Consider the following 23,072-nt stretch of genomic DNA (forward strand, 5'->3'; position numbering starts at 1 on the left):
CTCCACGGAATGCTTTAGTAAAATACTGTTTTATGTGATTAAGTATTTTACATTTCAAAATATAATAAAAACATTCAAAAAAATGTAATACTTATGATTTTTTTTTTTTTTTAACAATTTCTAAAATCACTTAGAATTTTTTAATTTTTAATTTCTTAATGTGATTAAAAATGAACCAAAATCCATGAACTCAATTAAACATGTACAATAAATCAAATAAACCTGTGATTAAAGGCGATACTGCCAAATAAAACCATTAAACAATATAGTCAAATACATTGAAATTAACTGAAAATGCATCAGATAAATCATAAAACAAATAAAACCATAAAATAAAAAACAAAACCAAAACAGTCTGATGCATTTATAATTAAAAACCAAACGGCCAATGTATTTGACAAAAAAAACAACAGAACAAAACCAACTAAATACCAAAACAAAACAAGTGCCTTTAACATCAACTAATTCTTTAAAAACAATTAAAATTCGCTTTTTCAAAAAACAATCATTCATTAAAAGGGTAAAATATCTTGAACTCGGGCTCAAGCAGGGGGAGTTGGCCGTCCCCGGAGGTGGGTCCCATCACAGGATCCTAAGCTCCCCCAGATGTTGTAAGTGCCAGTTCTTAAAGGCTTCCTCCTTGCCCCTCTGATGGACCTCCAGATTGACATAATCCCTCACTAGTACCATGCCCCTCCGTGCGATTACAACTGGGTCCAGCTCCTGCTTGTTGAATAAACAGATGTTCCGTCCCTCCCACAGGGCCTGTTTCACTGCGCAGACGACACACCACCAGCACCTCAGGATTGTAGATGTAATTCCCCTGGCTGGTCCATAGAGGATCTGCTGGGCGGTCGCCCGCACAGGAACGGCAAACCTGCGGAGGAATGGAGAAAACAGGAGCCAGACCCTGCAGGCGGAGGGGCAATCCCTAAAGATATGAGCCTCCGTCTCCTTCCCCAGGCAACCCTTGTAGGGTCAGATGTCAAAAGGGGCCAGGCCCCTTCTGTGCATGAACACTCGTATGGGGAGAGACACCGACTCACGGGCATCCAGGAGACATCTTTCTGCGTGTTTGTGAGGCAAACGTGCGTAGCGTGAGCCCAGATATACCGGCAGGTTTCGGGAGGGACATCTTCTATCCGGCTGGTCTCCTGGGTAGATCTCATCTGACTACAGATAGTCTTGTACTCCCAGGAGGCCAGCACGACTTTATGGAGGCCTACTTCGAGCGCAAAGTCTCGGAGCGCCCTGTAGAACAGCGGGGGATCCCACGAGTGCGGCCTGGTGTTATCCATGGCGCAGAGGCCGAATGGTCTCATGCTGCTGGCAAAATAAAAGCGGTTCATAAAACTCACTTTCTTGCCAGCAGCCTGGATGTTCTTGACCACATATGCCAGCCCCTGCGCCTTTATAAGCCACACAACGTCCGGGACCCCCCTGCCTCCATCCAGGGTACCCTTCATCATCTGCACTCTTTTCAGCCTCTCCATTTTGCTCCCCCAGACAAACCGAAATATAATTCTGGTCACTAGTTTTGCGATGACCTTGTCTGGGGGGAAGATCATACCTAAGTAGAGGAGTATCGGGAAGAGGATGGCCTTTATGACCAGCACCTTACCAGCCATCATCAAAGTCCAAAGCCGTGGATCTTCCTTTGGACCTTGGATAAGGCCTCCTCCCAGCTCCGGGTGCCCGTGTTGGTCCCGTCAATCGTGATCCCCAGAACCTTAATAAACGGCCTCACAGAGAACACGGTCAGCGGGCCCCGGACTACAGGCCATGCCCTGGAAAGGTAGACCTCGCTCTTGGCCTTGTTGACAGCGGCCCCGGTCAGGGCTGACAGGGGACAACCCTGTCGGACCGCAGACCTGACCGGAAATGGTTCAGTCAGGTAGCGGTTCTTGAGGACCCTGCTGCTTAAGCCGCTGTAGATGATCTTCACCCATTTCCTCATGCCAAGAGCGAGACCCATCCTCTCCATGACGAGCTGCAGGTATTCGTTGCCCGCTTTATCGAAGGCTTTCTCCTGGTCCAGACTAATTAGGACCAGGGCAAGCCCTCTCTCGTTCGAGTTGGCCACGACATCCCTGAGTAGCATGGCGTTGTCGGCCGCCGATCTCCCCCGGGCACCACAGACCTGGTCGAGACCCACAACTTGAGGGAGTGGCCGCTGCAGCTGGAGCGTCAGTGCTTTGGCCAGTATCTTGTAGTTGGTGCACAGGAGGCTGACGGCCGCCAGTTTCTCAGATCCTTCGGATCTCCCTTCTTATGAAGAAGAGCGAGGATACTCCTCTTCATAGAAGGGGCCAGTCTACTCTCTCCGTACATCGACCCCAAGACCTGAGCCAGATCTTCCTTAAGCACCTCCCAAAAGATCTTGTAGAATTCAGCAGGGATCCCATCGGGACCCGGTGTCCTTCCAGAGTTAAGACTCTTTATCACCTGGGAGAGTTCAGTGGTGGTGATCTCTGGATCCTCCTCTGCCTCCTAGTAGTCCTCGTTGCGGGACTCCAACAGGGACAGAAAATGATGGATCAGGTTTTGATCCACCACCTTCTGATCGTACAACTCCCTGTAGAAGTCCCGCACCACTGTCTCAACAGCCTCTCTGCCCTCCACCTCCTGCCCCGAGGGGTTGATCATCATTTTCTTGAAGAAGAAGCGGCTGCACTTCTCATCGTCCTCCATGATGCGGACCCTGGAAAGGACCTTGATCTTTTCTTGCTCCTCCCGATAGAGGGCAGAGAGACTCAGTTTGACCCAGGTCACCTCCTCAGCTAGGTCGAAGCCTCTGAGCTGTAAAAGACTCAGGCGCTGGAGGCGGGCGTTTAGATGGGAATATCTCGCCCGCCTCTCGCGAGCTTTCTGTTTCCCCAGCTGAATGAAGCAGCCCTTTGTCCTTTTCTTCACCATCTCCCACCACTCTATGGGAGAATCAAAAAGGTCCTTCAGGGTCCTCCACTCCTTGAGGCATCTGCTAAAGGTCTTAATAACAAGAGGGTCATCGAGCAGAGAGGTGTTGAGCTTCCAGACCCCAGGCCCCAACTCCTGTGCGCTCAGAATGAGCCAGTGGTCTGAAAAGAAGACCGGCTCCGAAGACATGGCGGTCCTCTCCAGTGGCTTATTGAGGAGGACGAGATCTATCCTGGAGAAGGACGAGCCAGAAGAACTCACCCAGGTGAACAAGGGGACCAGGTCCCCACCTGCATCACAGAGTTCAAAGTCCTCCACGAACGCAGCGAGGTCCCTGCTGGATCTATCATTGCAGGGCTTACTCCGGTCTACATCCCTCAGAGCACAGTTGAAATCGCCTGAAATGATAACTCGTAAGGTGCTGATCAGGAATGGGTGTAGCTGAGGGAGAAAGAGGACTCTCTCTTTCTCTCTCTGGCTGGTGGGGGCATAGACATTGACCTGCCCACCTCTATCACCCTATTTTTTTTTACTTGTATAAATGGGTTCTTCAGGAGTACGGCAATCCCCTCCATTCGGGACACATTGGACCCCGACCAAAAGGATTCGCCTAGGGTCCAAGTGTCCCGGAGATCTTTGTATTCTTTTTGGAACGGGATGCCGCACTCCTGTAAACAGATGATGTCTGCCTTCATACCAGCCAGAGAGTTTAAAACATCAGCCCTCTTTTTCACCTCAGCAATGCTCCTCACATTTATAGATATAATGACTAAAGCCATAATGGCGGTGAGGACAATTACCCGCTCCGTAACAATCCGAAACCCTTCTCTTCCCCACTTCTCTCTTCTCCCTCACCTAGCTTAGCGCTCGCACCCATCATTTCAACCATTTGCCTCACCGCTTGATCCTCTAGGAAGACCATGGGGGGGGGGCTCGGCTCCCACCACCCGGTAAGACTGGCGAAACTCCACTGGGCTCAGGGCCCATGGTGCTGGAGGTTCTCCCTGGTTCCCTTGCAGCCGAGGCCCGACAAGCAGATGGCAGAGCAGAGGCCATGTGTGCAACTGAGGAGAGCACTGGATAGACCCCGGTGATCGTTCTTATTACTAATGGTGGGGGAGCGGTTGGTCTCTCCCTTCCCGGCTGTCTGCTGCCGTAGGCCTCCACCCCCAGTGCCAGTGACTCCACCATTGTGGCCTTGAGGTCTTCTTGGCAGAAGACACTGGCGCTGACTCTCCTCTCCTGAGGACCTGCGGCTCTCCCACTACTGCCGGGAGGGCATACCTGTCCCCTCCCCTGAGAGAGTCTAGGGTGTGGGGCAGGAGGGATATTTATTATTAGGGGGCCGGTCCTCCACCAGACTGCTTACTGGGGGGAGTGGAGAAGGCCCACAGCTCTCCGTTCCGGACTCGTAGTGGGGCGTGTAGAACTCAGAGGGAGAGGTTTCTGCAGCGGGGGGAGAGCTGGCGGGGGGGGGGGGAGAGCCAGCAGAATTAATCCGCTTGCTCTTCGCATCCCCCCTACCCACGCTCCTCTTCTCTGCCCTTCTCCTCTTCCCCGCCACAACTGTCCACTCCCCCTCTGCCTCCACTTCCGACCCAGCCTATGAGACTCCTGAGGACTGTTTCCTCTCTACCCCCATTTTGGGGTGTCTCCTTTGGGGGAGACTCCACTTGATTTTCTACCTCTCCACTACCCCCGAGGGCCCGTGCCTTGTTTGCATAGGAGGAGTGACAATTCCTAAAGAGGTGCCCTCCCCCACCGCACAGGTTGCAGGCCCTCTCCTGCTTGAAGGCCCTGGTCAGATGTTCTCCGCCGCAGACCTTGCACTTAATAACAGTGCAGGCTGCGGCTAAATGACCCTGGGCCCCGCAGTTCCTACACAGTTTGGGCATGCCATGGTAGAAGACAAGCCCTCTATTTGCTCCTAATACTACGGTGCTCGGCAGGTGGCGTAATCCGCTAATGGTAGCCACTTTCACCTGCAGGCGCACCTGCCACCATTGAGCACCGGTCCAAACCCCATCCTCATCATTGACCCTCTTACTTTCAGATAGGATCTCACAGTGTCTCCTCAGCCATACCTCTACATCATACTCTGCCACTGCTTCATTATAGAACTGAATCGTCACGATTTTGATCTCTCTATCAGTCAAGGCGTCGACTACAAAGTCACTCAGGGGCATGCAATCTTTCTTTTCTCTGTATATATTCCAGAAACTCTCCAGCACTTGAGGGTTCTTAAAACTCACCTCAAACATGTCCTTAGGTCCAGGGAGTTTCACCACGCAGTTCAGCTCAGAAGGGGCGAAGCCTAGGCCCCTCTGCAGCACGGACCTGCTAAACTCCAACCAGGTGAGGGCCGCGGTCTTGACTCCAGCCTCTCGGCTGATGCGCATCGCATTGTGGCACCTCACACCAGCGGTTCACTGGGCCTTGCTGCACTCTCCTACCTGGGAAAGGGTCCAGAGGCTCCCAATACGGAGGTCGGGGCAAGTCCACCTGGCTGGGGAGCAGCTTTCACCTCCGGGGCTCTTTCAGGGAGCTGGCCTTGCGTGGAGAAGTCCGGGGCCTGGCTGCAGGAGGCCTCCCTCAGGGACGTTCGCCGTTCGGCCTGGTCGGTCCCTGGGATCCGAGACCTCTCCTGGATCCTGGCTGGTGACGTCAGCGGGGAGCAGTCTCCGGGTGGATGGTCGGCCGGGCTTCTGGTTGGGACCCACTCCGTGAGGAGTCCGCCGACTCCTCTGGCTAGGTCTCTTGTCACTCCCAGTCCGTCCCAATCTCCGCTTGCCTCGGCCTCCGGACCGCTCCAAGGACCCAGGACTCTGCAGCTCTGGATGATAAGGAGGTGCGTGCACCTTTCCCGGAAACACTGCAATACCGGGCCAATGCGTAAAGCGGGTGGAGCAAGCTCCCTCTCCGACTGAAAAAACTCTGTTTAATATGTTGTCCCCACATGGGGGACGTATCAGATATTAAACTGATAAGAGCAGATTTTTTTTTTTTTATTAAACAATCACACAACAATCCAGACAATCAGAACTGTTCCAGTCCAACTACACAAATAACCAACCACAAAAAAGAAATCAGTAAGACACAAAGTCACAACCAAAAAATAAAGATCCACAAGCAGAAGACACACCACCCAAATCTCTCCCTTAAGCCAGACGCAGCCACCCAAAGGCAGGCATCACAGGAAGAGTAACCCCTTCCATCGCTCCTTGGCTGCCGAAAAACCCCACCTCTCTTTACCCCTCTTAATCCTACCCCGTAAAATTGCACAAATTCTACACACAAGTGCCTGAGGAGGTTCAGAAATGTTATGCTTTAGGCAACATTACTGAGAGTCCCAAAGGCCTTTCTTAGTTAAACTAATCACCAACCATAATAATAATCACCAGCCCCTCCATCCCACACCCCCGAAAAATAATTGCAGAAGATGACGTGAAACCCAGAAGAATCAAATCAAGAATCCTCCCCATTTGGACCCACACCTCCTTAGCGTAGAACAGTCCCAAAAGGCATGTAATAACGTTTCTTCCATCACACAAAGCTGTCGTGGACAAAGCAGAGTCCGACTCAACTCATGACGATATGAAATCGCCCTTACAGGTAACCGCCCCCAAACCAGCAACCAATTCAGATCTTTTAAGCGATTATCCAAACCCTTAGGCTGGACTCTACACCAAACTTCCTGCGTCACTATGCCCTTCATCCGTAGTGATGCTTCACCTCTCACTACTTCGTACAACTCTCCATTTGTCACCCTCAAAGTAGACTGACGAAAATGAGGAAAACGCCGAATCAGGGCCACAGCATGCTGATAATGTGCCGGTAACTGCTCTGCCCGTGGTACAGTATTAGACCACACAATAACATGACGCATGGCAGCAGAAAACCAAAGACATACAAAATATTGGTATTTGTGGTAAATGATCAGGTTCAAAGCTTTACAAAGAATGGCAAAAAATATGCAATCCAGTTTCAAAGGGATATCCGGAATCCCTCTCCCCCCCTCCTCCAATCCAGCATACATCACCTCACATTTAACATATTCATATTTCCGTCCCTATATAAAGGTAAACCCCATCCTAGTCAATACCCGTCCAAACCGTGGGGAAGGCAAAATGTCCACTTTCAGCACAAGCACCTTCCCCACATATGATAAATTCCTCAACTGCCACCTCCCCAATTTCATCCGTACCTTCTTCAATTTCGGGTCCCAATTTCTGACCGCTCGAAGATAAAAATCTACACCCAAAATTCGCAGACTCGTATCAACGATCTTTAACCCACCCTGCACAGCCTTCTGCCCACACCATGCCCCAAAAAACATAACCGTGGACTTTTGCCTGTTCAATTGAGATCCCGAAGCCAACGCATAGCGATCCAACACGGCCAGAGCACTCTCCAAGCTACAGTCTGAGCTTAAAAGGACGGTGGTGTTAACCGCATACTGAGACGGGACCGCAGAGACTCCCCCTCCCCCAGGTATCTGAAGGCCTGTAATACCAGACTCCCCTCTAAGTGCTGCCGCAAAGGGCTCCATGTACAAGACATACAGCAGCGGGGACAGTGCCCTGTCGTACACCCGACCTTTGCTCCACCAAACTCCCCAAATGCCCATTGACGTTGACTACACTGCCAATTTCCGTATACAGGATCCGAATCCACCGTAAGAAATCATGCCCAAAGCCTAATAGAAGCAACACCCTAAACAAGAAGCCATGGTGTACTCTGTCAAATGCTTTTTCTTGATCTAGACTGACCAACATTAAAGGAACCTTCCTGTCCTCTGCCCAGGCAATCATGTCTCGAATTAACAGCAAGTTCCATAATGCAGACCGCCTGTCCACCCCACATGTCTGGTCCTGATGTACAATGTAGGGCATAATGGTCTTTAGACGCAGAAGTAACACCTTTGCTATAAGCTTATAATCAAAATTCAGTAGTGTCAATGGCCTCCAATTACGCAAATCCGATGTGTCCCCCTTCTTATATAACAAGGAAATCACCCTAGTTCACATGGACAGTGGTAACTTCCCCACTTGAAAGATTTCCACCAGCACCTGTACTAAAACAGTCCCCAGCAAGTCCCAGAAAACCACATAAAATTCCTTCGGCAAACCATCTATTCCGATTCACCATCCCCGAAACGTCAGACACAATTGTACCTTCCATTGTCTGCAGTCCCTCAATCACCCTACGCCTCTGCGTCAACCAGGTGAAAAGCAGACAGAACTGTGCGTAATGTACCTACTGTACAATCCCCCTCCGATCCTTTATCCAGGGTAACATTGAAATCTCCCCCCAAAATCACATGTCGGTTGGTAACCAAATGATCTTGCAGAGACAAAAAAAACTCCGGGCTCAAATCAAGAACCATATGGGCATATACTGCAACAAGTGCTGCCCCCTCCAGTTTACATCAACCCGTAAAGCCCTGCCAGGAACAATTGACAAGGAATCAACAATGTCAAATTCCATCCCCTTAAACAAGACACCCACCCCAGAAGTGTGCACACCCCCCACATTCCACCTGGACTCCCCATGATCCCACTCCCTAGAAAAAAGCAGGACATCCGCACTGTCCTTCAAATGTACCTCTTATAAAAAGCAAACATCAAAAACCAGAGATTGTAAATAAAGAAAAACAGATGTACGCTTCACCCTGTCCCTCAACCCCCTGACATTAAGAGACAAAATGGTCAATGACATGAGTACATATACAAGAAAAAATTATAACAAAGTCAGTGATCATGACTCAGACCATGATGAGGTCATACCCCTCCCCCACTCCTTAGAGAACAGTGAAAATCCCCCCCCCTAAATGTACTTCTTGTAGAAAACAAACAGAAAAATGCAACAAAGACAAATGATGAAACACAGCCCTCCTCTTCCCCCCCATCCCTCAAACCCAGAGCATTAACTGTCAAAAGCTTGAAAAAAGCCATGTATAATTGAAACCGAAAAAGGAAAAAAACAAAACACCTAGCCTTCTGAAAAACCCCTTAGTTCTGTGTCATTCCAGGCAAAAGTATCCATCGTTCCAGAGTCTACAGAGTTCTCAAAGTCAGCCAGTAAGGTCTCGGCAGCACCCCCTCCACATGAACCCGGACCCCCCACAACCTCCAGGGCCAAAGAAGCAGTCCCAGTGTCCGGCACCAAAGAAGGCGAAGCAGACCCTGTCCCCAACTCCCCTTTGCACTCCAATACAGCATATTTGTTGAAGACGGGAAGCTCTTTGTCCAACAGGAAAACTGAGGAGGAGGCAGAGGACACCTTCCCTACCGCCCTCTCCTTCCTCACCTTCTCCCTCCCACCATGAGCACGAGTAACAGACTCCCAATCCCCAATGCCCCCCTCATCCACTGAGGCCACGTCCATGTCCTCCCCCTCCATCACCGCACCACTGGCGGAGGATGACACCTCCTCCTGCCCCGTTTCTGCCACACTCCGCTGACCACCATCCAACTGCTGTTCAACAGCCCTCACCACCTGCTGCACCTCCTGAACCACCTCCTCGATGGGCCGCAATTGCAGCCCCTGCTCCGTCTCCTTACCATCCACCCGCCACTCACGGTCCGCCACTATAGCAGCAGCGTAGGTGGGGCGCTGCTCCGGACAATCCCGAAACAGGTGACTCAGAGCCCCACACCCACTACGTGATTTAGGTGCCGTACAGCCAGAAGACGGATGCCCCAGTTCTCCACAGTTTCTGCACCTCAACAGCGCACAGCCAGACTCCAAATGACCAAAACCCTGGCATTTCCGACAGAACATGGGCTGCCGGGAATAAAACAAGTAGCCCCTGTCTGCTCCCAAAGAAAAATTGGCAGGGGGGTGCAAAAACCTGTCAAATCCAGCAGGATCTTCTCAAAGGAGGACCTGAAATTGTCTCCTGCCCATCCAAATCCCAAACTCATCCCTGACGTATCGTGCTTCTGAAATCACAGTCACAAATCAGCCTAAAAACTGTCACAAAGCGGCATCCGGAACATGAGGGTTGTACAAATGCATAGTAACCACCTGGAAATTCAGGCAGCTTAAGGAGACATCCTCAAAAGAAGACCAGGCCAGCCTTGGTCTTACAATCGTCCAACAGTCGCCGAAACGTGGCCTCCCCATCCATAGTGACGTCAAAACACTCACCAGCCCTGTTCTTCTGCAAGCAAAAAATTGTCTTCAGATCCAGCCACAAAAAATCCAAGAGAACAGTCCGAATGAAGTCCCGTCACTCCAACATAACTCCCTCAGCATCCTTCTTCCATCTGAACCTTGCCATATTTCGTAGTCCAGCCCAGGGGACCGACTGAGACGCATTGGTGTGTTGCCATCCTGACTATCGCCTTCGAGAGCTAATGGAGATCAAGAGCTGCGGTCATGCCACATACACTTGATCGAACCAAAAGGCCGAGAAGCGATACCAGCAATGGGCTCCCCCATTTTTTATTTTTTTATTGAGAAAATCACATCAACATCAAACATCAACAGATCAGAAAACCATTCAGAGATATATAACAGAAAAGGCAATACCAGCGACCAGAAGGACACAGCGTAAGGGCAGTCCCAAAAAACATGCCTGATGGTTTCCTCCACACCACAACCTCGTATGCACAAAGGAGAGCGGGCTCCAGATTGTACATGTAAAGTTGCCCTAACCAGCAACTGGCCCAAAGCACACAGCCAATTGAGGTCCTGCATGGGATTGTCCAAACACCGGGATTGAAGCCAGCCACAATCCACCGGGGCTCTGGCCACCGGTGGGGAGCAGCCTGTCCTCTCCTGAACAGCAGTATACAAGGTCCTATGACTAAGGAGTACATCAGCATTCACACAGAAGGAATGATGGCGCAAGAACACCACAGCCTGGACATAATGGCAGGGTAAGGACCCAGCCCTTGGGACAGCATTGGAACAACGGAGCAGATGATGAAAAGGAAAAGAAAACCACAACCTAGAAGAGAAGAAAGCCTTATGAGAAGACCCCAACACCACCAGACGAGCAAGGAAAGAAACAAAAAAACAGTCCAGTTTTAAAGGTAAACACGGCACACCCCTACCCCCCTGCTGCACAGACACGTACATCACCTCCCGTCGAACAGGTTTGGACCTCCCCTCCCCACAAAAAAGAAAAGACCAACCTAGTCAGCCAGAGTTTGCAGATAGGAGGCATGGGAAACACATAGGCCAGAAACAGGCAAGATGGCCAATTTAACGAGCAACACCTTCCCAGACAAGGATAAGCGCCGTGACCGCCAAAGTCCTAAAAGTTGGGCCACCTTGTCCAAACGTGCCAACCAATTTAATTTGGCACAATGCTGCTTATAAACTGGACCCCCAAAATTTTCAGGCCATCTGGACAGACAACCAGGCCATGCCTAGTCTCAGTCCTAGAAGCCCACCTTCCACAATACATGACTGAAGACTTAGACAGATTGATTACAGACCCTGTTGCTGCCCCAAACCTGCCTGTCAATAATACCACCTGATCAAGTCCTCAGACAGAAAAAAGGTGGTGTCATCAGCATATTGAGACAACTTCAAATGGATCCCCCCACCCCCCGGAATAGGAAGGCCTGTATACAAGACATTTTTCCTTACTGCCTCAGCAAAGGGTTCCATATACATGACGTAAAGTAGGGGAGACAATGGACACCCCTGCCGCACCCTACCTGCCTGTGCAACCCACTCACTCAAGAAACCATTCACATTAATCACACTGCCCACCTCAAAATAGAGAATATGGCACCAACGCAGAAATCCATCCCCAAAGCCAAAACGCTCCAACACTGAAAAAAGAAACCGTGATGTACCCTGTCAAACGCTTTCTCCTGGTCCACACTAAGCAAGCCCAGAGGAAGGTTCCTGTCAGTAACCCAACTCAACACATCCCTGATGAGTTGTAGGTTCAGGAATGCCGAACGACCAGGGACACCACAGCTCTGATCATCGGAAATAACCTGAGACAGGACACCACGCAACCAAGTAGCCAAGACCTTAGACAGCAGCTTGTAATCCACCGTCAGGAGGGTAATGGACCGCCAATTTTCAAGGCTAGTTCTGTCCCCCTTCTTAAAAAGTAGAGAAACAACCCCCTTCGACATAGATGGAGGCAGGCACCCCCACTGGAAAATGGCAGAATAAACAGTAGGGAGATCCCCATGAAGGAGATCCCAAAAGGGCACATAGAACTCTTTTGGGAGACCATCACAACCGAGGGACCTGCCATCTTTCATGGCCCACAAGGCAGCCTTCAGTTCCTCATCCCGCAGTGCCCCCTCAAGCTGAGCCCTGCTATCCTCATCCAACCTCCTATCCAGACCCTCCAAAAACACTGCACCTTCAGCGGCATCCACGTCACGGTTCTGAAAAAGGGACCCAAAAAAACCCTGTCAGACACCAGCCCCTCCTCCCCTTCCTACTCCATAATCAGAATGCGTTGCTGGCACCGGCGAATAGATTGAAACCGCCCTCAACGGTTCAAACTCTAGACAATAAACTAAATGCCCTGACCTTGTCCTGAAAAAAATCACCCACCTTTGCCTTAATAAACAAAAATTCTGCCCAGTACACCGCTAAACCAACATTCAGTTGGCCATGCAAGTCATCCAGCTGACGCTGCCAAAATTGCAGCCTGGACCGCTCGTGGTACCTCTGGGACCTACAAAACTGTTGACAAAAGGCAGCAATTTTAAGCTTGACATCCTCCCACCACTCAAAAAAGGTAAAAAAGGGCATTAGGCGCTGCCAACAGGCATAAAGAACTGAAAAATTGTCCCGAAACTCAGGCGAAGCCAACAGGCTATAGTTCAATTTCCAGTACCCAGGACCCAGTAAAGGGCGAGGCAGCTGAAAAGAAAAGACGATGAGGTCATGATCCGAGCACCAAAAAGGCCGGACATCAAAAGCACACCCCCCCACATCCTGCAACACGAAAAAATAATCAGGCCACCCCTTATGCCCCCTGGAGTTGCGCCAAGTAGACCCCTCCCCCCTCTGTCCCGAAAGTCTGAACCCATCGACCAGGGAGTATTGTTGCAAAAGACCAGACAGGAAGACCACAGAATAATCCACTTCCCCACCAGCTCCCAGTCCATCCAAGGACAAATTAACATCCCCACCCATAATCACCACCCTGTTAATAAGAAACAGGGGAGGAAGATCCTGCAGGAATTTAAGTTAACACCCCGCTGAGCCGGAGCATAAACATTAATAAATCGAAAAGCAGTAATCCCCTCCCTCTCATCAACACACAGAACCCTACCAGGCACAAAAACAAAGCAATCCTCCACCACCAAAAGTAGAACCCCTAACCAAGATCCTCACCCCATCGGAATGGACATTGCCTACCCCCCAAAAGGAAGGCCCCAGTGTCCACTCCTTTGAAAAATGGTCAATGTCCCGAACATCCCGCAAATGGCACTCCTATAAAAAACAAATTGAAAATGGAAGGTAAGTTAATGACAAAAACAGGGCAGACCGTTTCCTATCATCCTGCAAAAGGGAAATAACCAGTACTGAGGCAACCATGCAAATAGCAGTCATCAGGCCGGTGACGGCCGAGTTACTTAGAAATGGGAGGGAGGGAGAGGAAGTAGCAGCGTCCCCGTCCCCAACAGAAGAATATTGGGAGACAGGCTGCTCAGGCATCTCTTCCACCACCATCTCCCCTTGCTCCTGCCTCAATGGTTCAAAACGGTTATGAATGACAAGACCCTTCCACTTCGGAAGAGGAGCAGTCTCTTCAGGCACCTGCCGCTGTGCCCTATGACGAGACTTGCCAGTCTGCTGCCAAGAAAATTCCTCAGTAGAAGAGGCCTCCAACACAGCCGCAGCCTCCTCCACTGACTCCATCTGCTCTGCCCAGGAAGGAGAAAGGCTCTCCACCTCTTCCCCCACACCATCCGAGTCAGCCGCCAAACACATCTCAGTAGAAGAACCAAGCAAGGCCTCCAGCTCCATTCCGCCCTCCGAATCCTCAGACATCACAGCAGACCCAGACTCCACAACCCGGGCATAGGACAGCGGAGGGATCACCGAGGAAGGGGAGGATGGAGCCACAGCAACCGGTTCTGGCACAGACAATGAAGAAGCCGATCCAGCAGCCTCCCTAACGACTGGCCCAGCAGCCTCTGAAGTCGAAACAGGTGTTCCATCAGAGGGCCTTTAAACTCATGGACCATTGCCCCGCAATTGCGACATCTGTAGGATGTCCATAAATCAGACACTTACGACAGAACTGAGGCTGTCCCGCGTAAGTTAAATATCCCTGGTCAGGACCAATGGAAAAACTCGCAGGAGGGTGCAATACACCACCAATGGAGCTAGAGTCCCATTGCAAACGAACTAAAAACTGTCTCTTGCCATTCCAAATCCCAAAAACATTCTTCAGGGGGCACTGCCCCTCTAATAATGGATCAAAAACGGCTCCAAAAAAGTTCAATATCAGAAACGGCAACAAAAGGATTAAACACATGTACAGTAAGCAGGCGAACTTCCAAATAACAGAGAGGTTCAACAAAATACCTGCCAGGGATGGATGGTCCTGCTGCGCCTGGTAGGTCTCATACAACCGGAGACAAAGAGCTTCAGAGGACAAAGTAACATCAAAAATCCCGCGAGACGGAAAGTCCTGGAGACAAAAAACTTGAGATGGAGAGATGCCAAACACCCCTCCAAGAACATCCTTCACAACGAAACGCAGGTCCACCTTGCGATGAAAATCCTCCTTCTCCGAAACCAGCACTCGGATCATGTTACGAAGCCGCACCCTTGGAAACGACAACGAAGATGATGAAGAAAAAGACGATGACATCGTCTCTTAATACCACCGCCCTCACGTACTTAAGGAAAGACCGAGCTGCATGCAAGCCACACACTTGATCTTTGCCAAAAGGCCGAGAAGCGATACCAGCAATGGGCTCTCCCCAGAACGCCAGCGGCACAGGCCAGGAGGTGGCACCACAGGAGAGGGCGCCACTGGCAGGGTTACTGCTGCTGGGTACCCTAGCAAGCTTATTTACTTGACAATGACGACCACCACCACCACCACCTCCTCCTCATCATCATCATATGCCCGATCTGCTGTTCACCTGGATCACAGCTCCACCCCAACAGGGCAGAGCCTCCCAAAAAATGGTACAAACTCATCCATGTCCCCCTCCACGGAATGCTTTAGTAAAATACTGTTTTTATTGTTTTAGTATTTTACATTTCAAAAAATATAAAAACATTCAACATTTTTAATACTTATGATTAAAAAAAATGTAAATCAATTTCTAAAATCACTTAAAAAATATTAAATCTTAATTTGATTAATACATAAACTCAACTAAACATGTGCATAAATCAATAAAACAAACTTGTGATAAAAGCAAATTGCAAACCAACAAAAAGGTCAAATACATTGAAAGTAACTGAAAATGCATCAGACAAAACAAAAAACTAATAAAATGATAAAATAAAAACAAAACAAAACAGTCTGATGCATTTAAAATTAAAAACCAAACGGCCAATGTATTTGACAAAATAAGAAAACCAAACAACCAAAAAAACCAAACAAAATCAACAAATTCTTTAAAAACAATTTAGTCTCGGGCTCCAGCAGGGGGACATGGCCGTCCCCGGAGGTGGGTCCCATCACGGGATCCTGAGCTCCCCCAGATCTTGTAAGTGCCAGTTCTCAAAGGCTTCCTCCAGATTGACATTGTCCCTCACTAGTACCATGCCCCTCCGCGCGATGACAACTGGGTCCAGCTCCTGCTTATTGAACAGACAGATGTTCCGTCCCTCCCACAGGGCCTGTTTCACTGCGCAGACGACACGCCACCAGCACCTCAGGGTTGTAGATGTAATTCCCATGGCTGGTCCATAGAGGATCTGCTGGGCGGTCGCCCGCACAAGAACGGCAAACCTGCGGAGGAACAGAGAAAACAGGAGCCAGACCCTGCAGGCGGAGGGGCAATCCCTAAAGATATGAGCCTCCGTCTCCTTTCCCAGGCAACCCTTGTAAGGGCAGATGTTAAAAGGGGCCAGGCCCCTTCTGTGCATGAACACTCGTGTGGGGAGACACCGACTCACAGCCATCCAGGAGACATCTTTCTGCATGTTTGTGAGGCAAACGTGCGTAGTGTTAGCCCAGATAAACCGGCAGGTTTCAGGAGGGAAATATTCTATCCGGCTGGTCTCCTGGGTAGATCTCATCTGGCTACAGATAGTCTTATAATTGCAGGAGGCCAGCAAGACTTTATGGAGGCCTACTTCAAGCGCAAAGGCTCGGAGCGCCCTGTAGAGTACGGCCTGGTGTTATCCATGGTGCAGAGGCCGAATGGTCTCAGGCTGCTGGCAAAATAAAACTCACTTTCTTGCCAGCACCCTGGATGTTCTTGACCACATATGCCAGCCCCTGTGCCTTTATAAGCCGCACAACATCCGGAACCCCCCTGCCTCCATCCAGGGTACCCTTCACCATCTGCACTCTTTTCAGCCTCTCTATTTTGCTCCCCCAGACAAACCGAAATATAATTCTGGTCACTAATTTTGCGATGACCTTGTCTGCGGGGAAGATCATACCAACTGTGACAAACCAAGGGGCAGGGTCATACATGGCAGATATGTCAGGCCAGGTCTGCTGCAAGGTCTGTACTCTAGGGTAGAATACCGACCCTAGACAACTACATTTCCCTCAGGCAGCCATTCTACCACCTAATGTGGTCACCTGGTGCTACTTCCTCAATTATTCACCAGGTATATAAGGCAGGCCTGAGAAAGAGAGAAGGGAGAGACAAAAGGGTGAGTGATCTGGAAAACAGAGGTAGCTCATAAGGACAAAGCCAAGACATATTTATTCTAGACTTTGTTTAAAATAGAACGATTATGTAAGATTAGTTACAACTCCAGTGAGAGTTAGGTTTTGTTTTCTGATTTGTTTTATTTGAAGTAAACATACAGGCATACCCCTGTTTTTGCAACCTCCTCCCTGGGTCATGACTTGTTTTTACTCCTAAGAAGATCACAGAGAAGACCCGCACATGTGTACAGCCAAGGCGGTTTGTCACACAACATAGAGAAGTATCGGGAAGAGGATGGCCTTTACAACCAGCACCTTACCAGCCATCATCAAGGTCCTTGTGCTCCAGTCGTGGATCTTCCTTTGAACCTTGGATAAGGCTTCCTCCCAGCTCCAGGCGCCCATGTTGGTCCTGTCCATCGTGATCCCCAGAACCTTGATGGACGGCTTCACAGGTGTAGCATTATGTTAGGTTGGGATTTTGATAAGAGCATTTTAGCTCTGAGCTGAAGCACTGATCCAAAGAAGACCTCTCCCCCCAAAGTTATCAGATTTCCTTAAAGTGTGGGACTGGTTGACATCAAAGTGACAGTCTGGGAGGATGGCACCGAGAATAGGCCAAATGGTTTGGAATCCTGCTGTAAAATGTCTGGGGAAGGGGGCCTGTAGGTAATAAAAACTCTTTGAAATGGACGAGAGCCGAAATCCAGACACAGAGCTACGAACCCAGGCCAACCGGCATTTCCAAAAGATGGCATGGATTGACATCAGTCATAAATCAAGCCCCCCTCCAATAGGACACTGGGGGCTGAAACCGAAATCCAATCTCAAAAACTCAAGAACCAATCACCTATTGATCTGACAGACGTATAAAGAACAGCACATGGTCTCTCTCTCTCACTCTCTCTCTCTCTCACCTGAACCAGTAACTCGCTGCCACAGCTCAACCTGTAGCTCTTTTGCCCGAACCAGAACCAGAAACCTACCAAGTCTTTGCCGGCAACAGAAGAGTTAAACTGGGAGAAGCAGATTGAGCCGTACGAAGAATTATTTTAAAGGACTTTATTAAATAAAGAACTTTACAGACTGCGCATGCCCGCCTGTGCCCACCTGATCAGTGGAGATTTACAGCTGGACAATTGACTGAATACGAAAGTGTCAGTCATTTAAATAGCTATTTCCATATTAAGAAACTTGACCCTTGGAATGAACAGGGCCCTGCTTTCATCAAAGACTTTGTCTTCAAGTAACTATGGTGGAACCCCGCTTACAAAGAAGATTTTGTGCACAACCTTGGAGCCTTCAAACCAGTGGAAAATCTGTTTGGAAAAGACTCTACATTCGCGAAACCCCAACTTCTTGGACAAAGCCGAACCGGACTGCCTTTGTTCCAAACCACACGGACCTCGTGCCGTGTGCTGTTATCTGAGCCCGAAGCCAGAGAGGCTGAGAAGTTCAGATAAGTTTAACAGTTTGGAGTTTGTGATTCATGACTTTTGAGAAATCAATTAGAAATGTTAATCTGTGATTCATAACTCTAGAATGTGTAATATCATTTAGTTTTCTTAAATATAAATGTGTGTTGCATTAAACTGTTTTGTTGATAATTTTAGAAATAAAATCTGTCAACGCTGAGAAATATCTTCTCATTCCTGTTTAACTGTTTAGTCTGAAATTGACACAAGTTAATAGACACCAGATTATAGGTGGCCCTGCCTTTCCTTAATCATTTAACAATAATCAGTTAAGGGAAATTGTGGTAACAAGTAATGATAGGATCTTTCTCCACACCTAAATGTAAATGAGACTGATATATATATAACGAGAAGTTACCTGACATAAATACTAACTACTAAATACTAAATACTGCATAGTTATTTAATGTCCGACTAACAATACTAATGAGAGACTCACCTTCGTCTTACTAACCGGTATTGTAGTCAATGTGTTTATAACCTTTTTTGTTTAACGATTTGTGTGTTATCATATGCGATCCCATGGTCTTTGATTTGTTGATCTAGAGTTGAATTTTAATTAGTTTTTCCCTTTTGTATAATTAGTGTAGTGCTACATTTAGTCTTTGTTTTTGAATAAATTTGACAATTTATATCTTTGTAATTGGTGTCTGCATCCAATTATTACAGAAATTGAGTTCTACAAGATTCCAGGATTCGTTATAAGGTGATACTATAAATTCACTTCTTTAATTGAAATTTATAAGTGTACCTTACGCTACACAGGAAATACGGTCGGCGGGCCCCGGCCGACAGGCCATGCCTTGGAGAGGTAGACCTCGCTCTTGGCCTTATTGACCACGGCCACGTTGTCCATATAGGCCAGGGCTTTCAGTTGCTCTCCGCCGGAACCCGGGAGATGGAAACCTGTCACCCGGACGTCCCAGCAGATCGCCTGCATGAACGGCTCCAAAAAGAGGACGTATAGCAGGGCCGACAGGGGACAACCTGGACGATCCCCCGACCTGACCGGAAAAGGTGGCGGTCAGGTGGCGGTTAACGAGGATCCTGCTGCTTAGGCCGCTGTAGATGATCTTCACCCATTTCCACAAGCCAAGAGTGAAACCCATCCTCTCCATCACTAGCTGCAGGTATTCATGGCCCACTCTATCGAAGGCTTTCTCCTGGTCCAGACTGATTAGGACCAGGGGAAGCCTTCTCTCCTTCGAGTAGGCCACGACATTCCTGAGCAGCATGGCGTTGTCGGCCGCCGATCTCCCCCGGGCACCACAGACCTGGTCGGGACCCACGACTTGAGGGAGTGGCCGCTGCAGCCGGAGCGTCAGTGCTTTGGCCAGTATTTTGTAGTCGGTGCACAGGAGGTTGACCGGCCGCCAGTTTCTCAGATCTTTCGGATCTCCCTTCTTATGAAGAAGAGAGAGGATACTTCTCCTCACAGAAGGGGCCAGTCTACCCTCTCTGTACATCGACCCCAAGACCTGAGCCAGATCTTCCCAAAAGATCTTATAGAATTCAGCAGGGATCCCATCGGGACCCGGTGTCCTTCCAGAGTTAAGACTCTTTATCACCTGGGAGAGTTCAGTGGTGGTGATCTCTGGATCCTCCTCCGCCTCCTCGGACTCCAACAGGGACAGAAAGTGATGGATCAGATTTTGATCCACCACCTTCTGATCGTACAACTCCCTGTAGAAGTCCCGCACCACTGTCTCAACAGCCTCTCTGCCCTCCACCTCCTGCCCCGAGGAGTCCATCATGGAGGACATTGCAGGCCGCCTCTCCTTTGTTTTCTTGAAGAAGAAGAAGAAGGCTGCATTTCTCATCGTCCTCCATGATACGGACCTTCAAAAGGAACTTGATCTTTTCTTGCTCCTCCCGATAGAGGGCGGAGAGACTCAGTTTGACCCGGGCCACCTCCTCAGCTAGGTCGAAGCCTCTGAGCTTTTAAAGACTCAGGTGCTGGAGGCGGGCATTTAGATGGGAATATCTCGCCCGCCTCTTGCGAGCTTTCCATTTCCCCAGCTGAATGAAGTAGCCCTTGGTCCTTCTCTTTACCATCTCCCACCACTCTATGGGAGAATCAAAAAGGTCCCTCAGGGTCCTCCACTCCTTGAGGCGTTTGCTAAAGGTCTTAATAACATGAGGGTCATCGAGCAGAGAGGTGTTGAGCTTCCAGACCCCAGGCACAGACTCCCATGAGCTCGAAATGAGCACCTCTGTCGTCAGGAGCCTGTGGTCTGAAAAGAAGACTGCCTCTGAAGACATGGCAGTCCTCTCCAGTGGCTTACTGAGGAGGACGAGATCTATCCTGGAGAAGGAGGAACCAGAAGAACTCACCCAGGTGAACAAGGGGACCAGGTCCCGACCTGCGTCGCAGAGTTCAAAGTCTTCTACGAACACAGCAAGATCCCTGCTGGATCTATCATTCCGGGGCTTACTCCGGTCTACATCCCTCAGAGCACAGTTGAAATCACCTGAAATGGTAACTGGTAAGGTGCCGATCAGGAGCGGGCGCAGCTGAGGGAAAAAGAGGACTCTCTCCCTCTGGCTGGTGGGGGCATAGACGTTGACCAGCCTCAATACAGCCCCCTTGTATTTAAAATCGAGGCTGGCCAACCTGCCCGCCTCTATAACCCTACATTTTTTGGTCTCTATGAAGGGGTTCTTCAGGAGTACGGCAATCCCGTCCGCTCGGGACACATTGGACCCCGACCAGAAGGATTCACCTAGGGTCCAAGTGTCCCGGAGATCTTTATATTCCTTTTGGAACGGGATGCCGCACTCCTGTAAAAAGATAATGTCTGCCTTCATTCCAGCCAGAGAGTTTAATACATCAGCCTCTTAATACTCTATTAATACTTAATACTTAATACATAATACTCTTTTTCACCTCAGCGATGCTCCTCACATTTATAGATATGATGACTAAAGCCATAATGGCAGTGAGGGCAATTACCCACTCCGTAACAATCATGTAAAGAAACCCTCCTCTTCCCCACTTCTCTCTTCTCCCTCACCTAGCTTAGCACTCGCACCCATCATTTCAACCATTTGCATCACCGCTTGATCCTCTAGGAAGACCAATGGGGGGGGCTCGGCTCCCGCCACCCGGTAAGGCTGGCGAAACTCCACTGGACTCAGGGCCCGTGGTGCTGGAGGTTCTCCCTGGTTCCCTTGCAGCCGAGGCCCGACGAGCAGATGGTACAACCAAGGAGAGAGCTGGATAGACCCACGCTATTCGTTCTTATTACTAATGGGGAGGGAGGGGGTGGTCTCTCCCTTCCCGGCTGTCTGCCGCCACAGGCCTCCACCCCCAGCGCCAGTGACTCCGCCATTGCAGCCCTAAGTTCTTCTTGGCTGAAGACACTGGCACTGACTCTCCTCTCCTGAGGACTTGCGGCTCTCCCACTACTGCCGGGAGGGCATACCTGTCCCCTCCCCTGAGAGTCTAGGGCGTGGGGCAGGAGGGATATTGCTATTTGGGGGCCGGTCCTCCACCAGAATGTATGTATGTATGTATTTATATATGTCTGTCCAATGGCAAATGTATTTGTCATGTCAATAAAGCACCTTGAATTGAACTGAGAGAGAGAGAGAGAGAGAGACAGACAGACAGACAGACAGACACACATACTCTCACTCACACACACACACACAGACACAAACACACACAGAGACACACAGAGACAGACAGACAGACACACACACACACACACACACTGCCAGCTCAGCGATGACATCAAGGAACTCTCTCAGCAGACTGCTATGACATCACAGAGCACGTACATTCCGTTGCTACTCGTCCGTCTGTCAGTCATTCACTGCCAGCCAGGCTGGCTGGCTGGCTGGCTGGCTGGCTGGCTAGATGGGGAGAATGCTTGCAGCTGCTCCTGCGTACCTTACTAAGCTTATTTAATTGACTGCCGCTCCTACTCCGCCCGCATGCCCACCTATGCCCGATCTGCTGTTCACCTGGATCACAGCTCCGCCCCAACAGGGCAGAGCCTCCCAAAAAATGGTACAAACTCGGGAGGGAGGGAGGGAGGGAGGGAGGGGGAGAGAGAGAGAGAGAGAGAGAGAGAGAGTCACTGAAAGTATGAGCTCCTAAAATTATTAAAATATATATTGTTTCTTGATGGAATAAAATACTAAAAATCAACAATGCAGATAAATGAAATAATAATTAATACCAAATACAAATAAAACCTTGGTGAAATATTACAAAAACATTTAAAAAAGAAGAAAGAAATCCCGAAGATAAGGATCAGAAGCATAAAACAAAGAAAGGAAAGATTGAAGAAACTAAATAAGAAGGAAGAAAGAAAACAACTGAAGAAGAGGTAAATCATCAATTACTCTATATAATATAAAATAATAGTATAATATCAAAGTAAAGTTATAGTTTAGGAGTTTGTGTATATTCAAAAAGTGGCAGTTGGAAACTGTTGGAAATTCAGTTGGAAACGGCAACATTGTATTTAAATCGCCTGGTTGCCATGGAGACTGCTCATCATGCAAAGAGCAGGGAGATGCAGTACCCTCCCAAGGCCAGCAATGCGAAGACCAGGAAAGAGCACAGACTGGAGGTAATGAAGAGCAACCCTGAGTGTCTGTACACAGACTTTGCTGGGGCAGGAGACAAGAGGATGAACACCCAGGCCTGGCACACTGCTGTGTGCCGGACATACAGCAACATTAAGAAAAGGGGAATCAGCTACGGCAGGCAGGTTCTCATTGGGGAGGACTCGGAACCGAACGGCACAGTGCTCAGTGTCAACATCTACCACAGCGGGACTGTGCTAATCCAGGGCAGCGAGGCAAGCCTGACCTCCTTTGAAAACTCTTTCAACAAACTGAAAGAAGAGGCAGAGAAGGAGAAATCATTCCCAACG

General features: G+C 49.3%; 1 pseudogene; it reads right to left on the minus strand.

Annotated features, from left to right (window-relative positions):
• Nucleotides 1-5,763: 5,763 nt before the first annotated feature.
• Nucleotides 5,764-5,944, minus strand: LOC136717457 (uncharacterized; annotated as a pseudogene).
• Nucleotides 5,945-23,072: the final 17,128 nt, after the last annotated feature.

The sequence above is a fragment of the Amia ocellicauda genome, chromosome 21 (genome assembly GCF_036373705.1).
Source record: "Amia ocellicauda isolate fAmiCal2 chromosome 21, fAmiCal2.hap1, whole genome shotgun sequence".
Taxonomy (NCBI): Eukaryota; Metazoa; Chordata; class Actinopteri; order Amiiformes; family Amiidae; genus Amia; species Amia ocellicauda.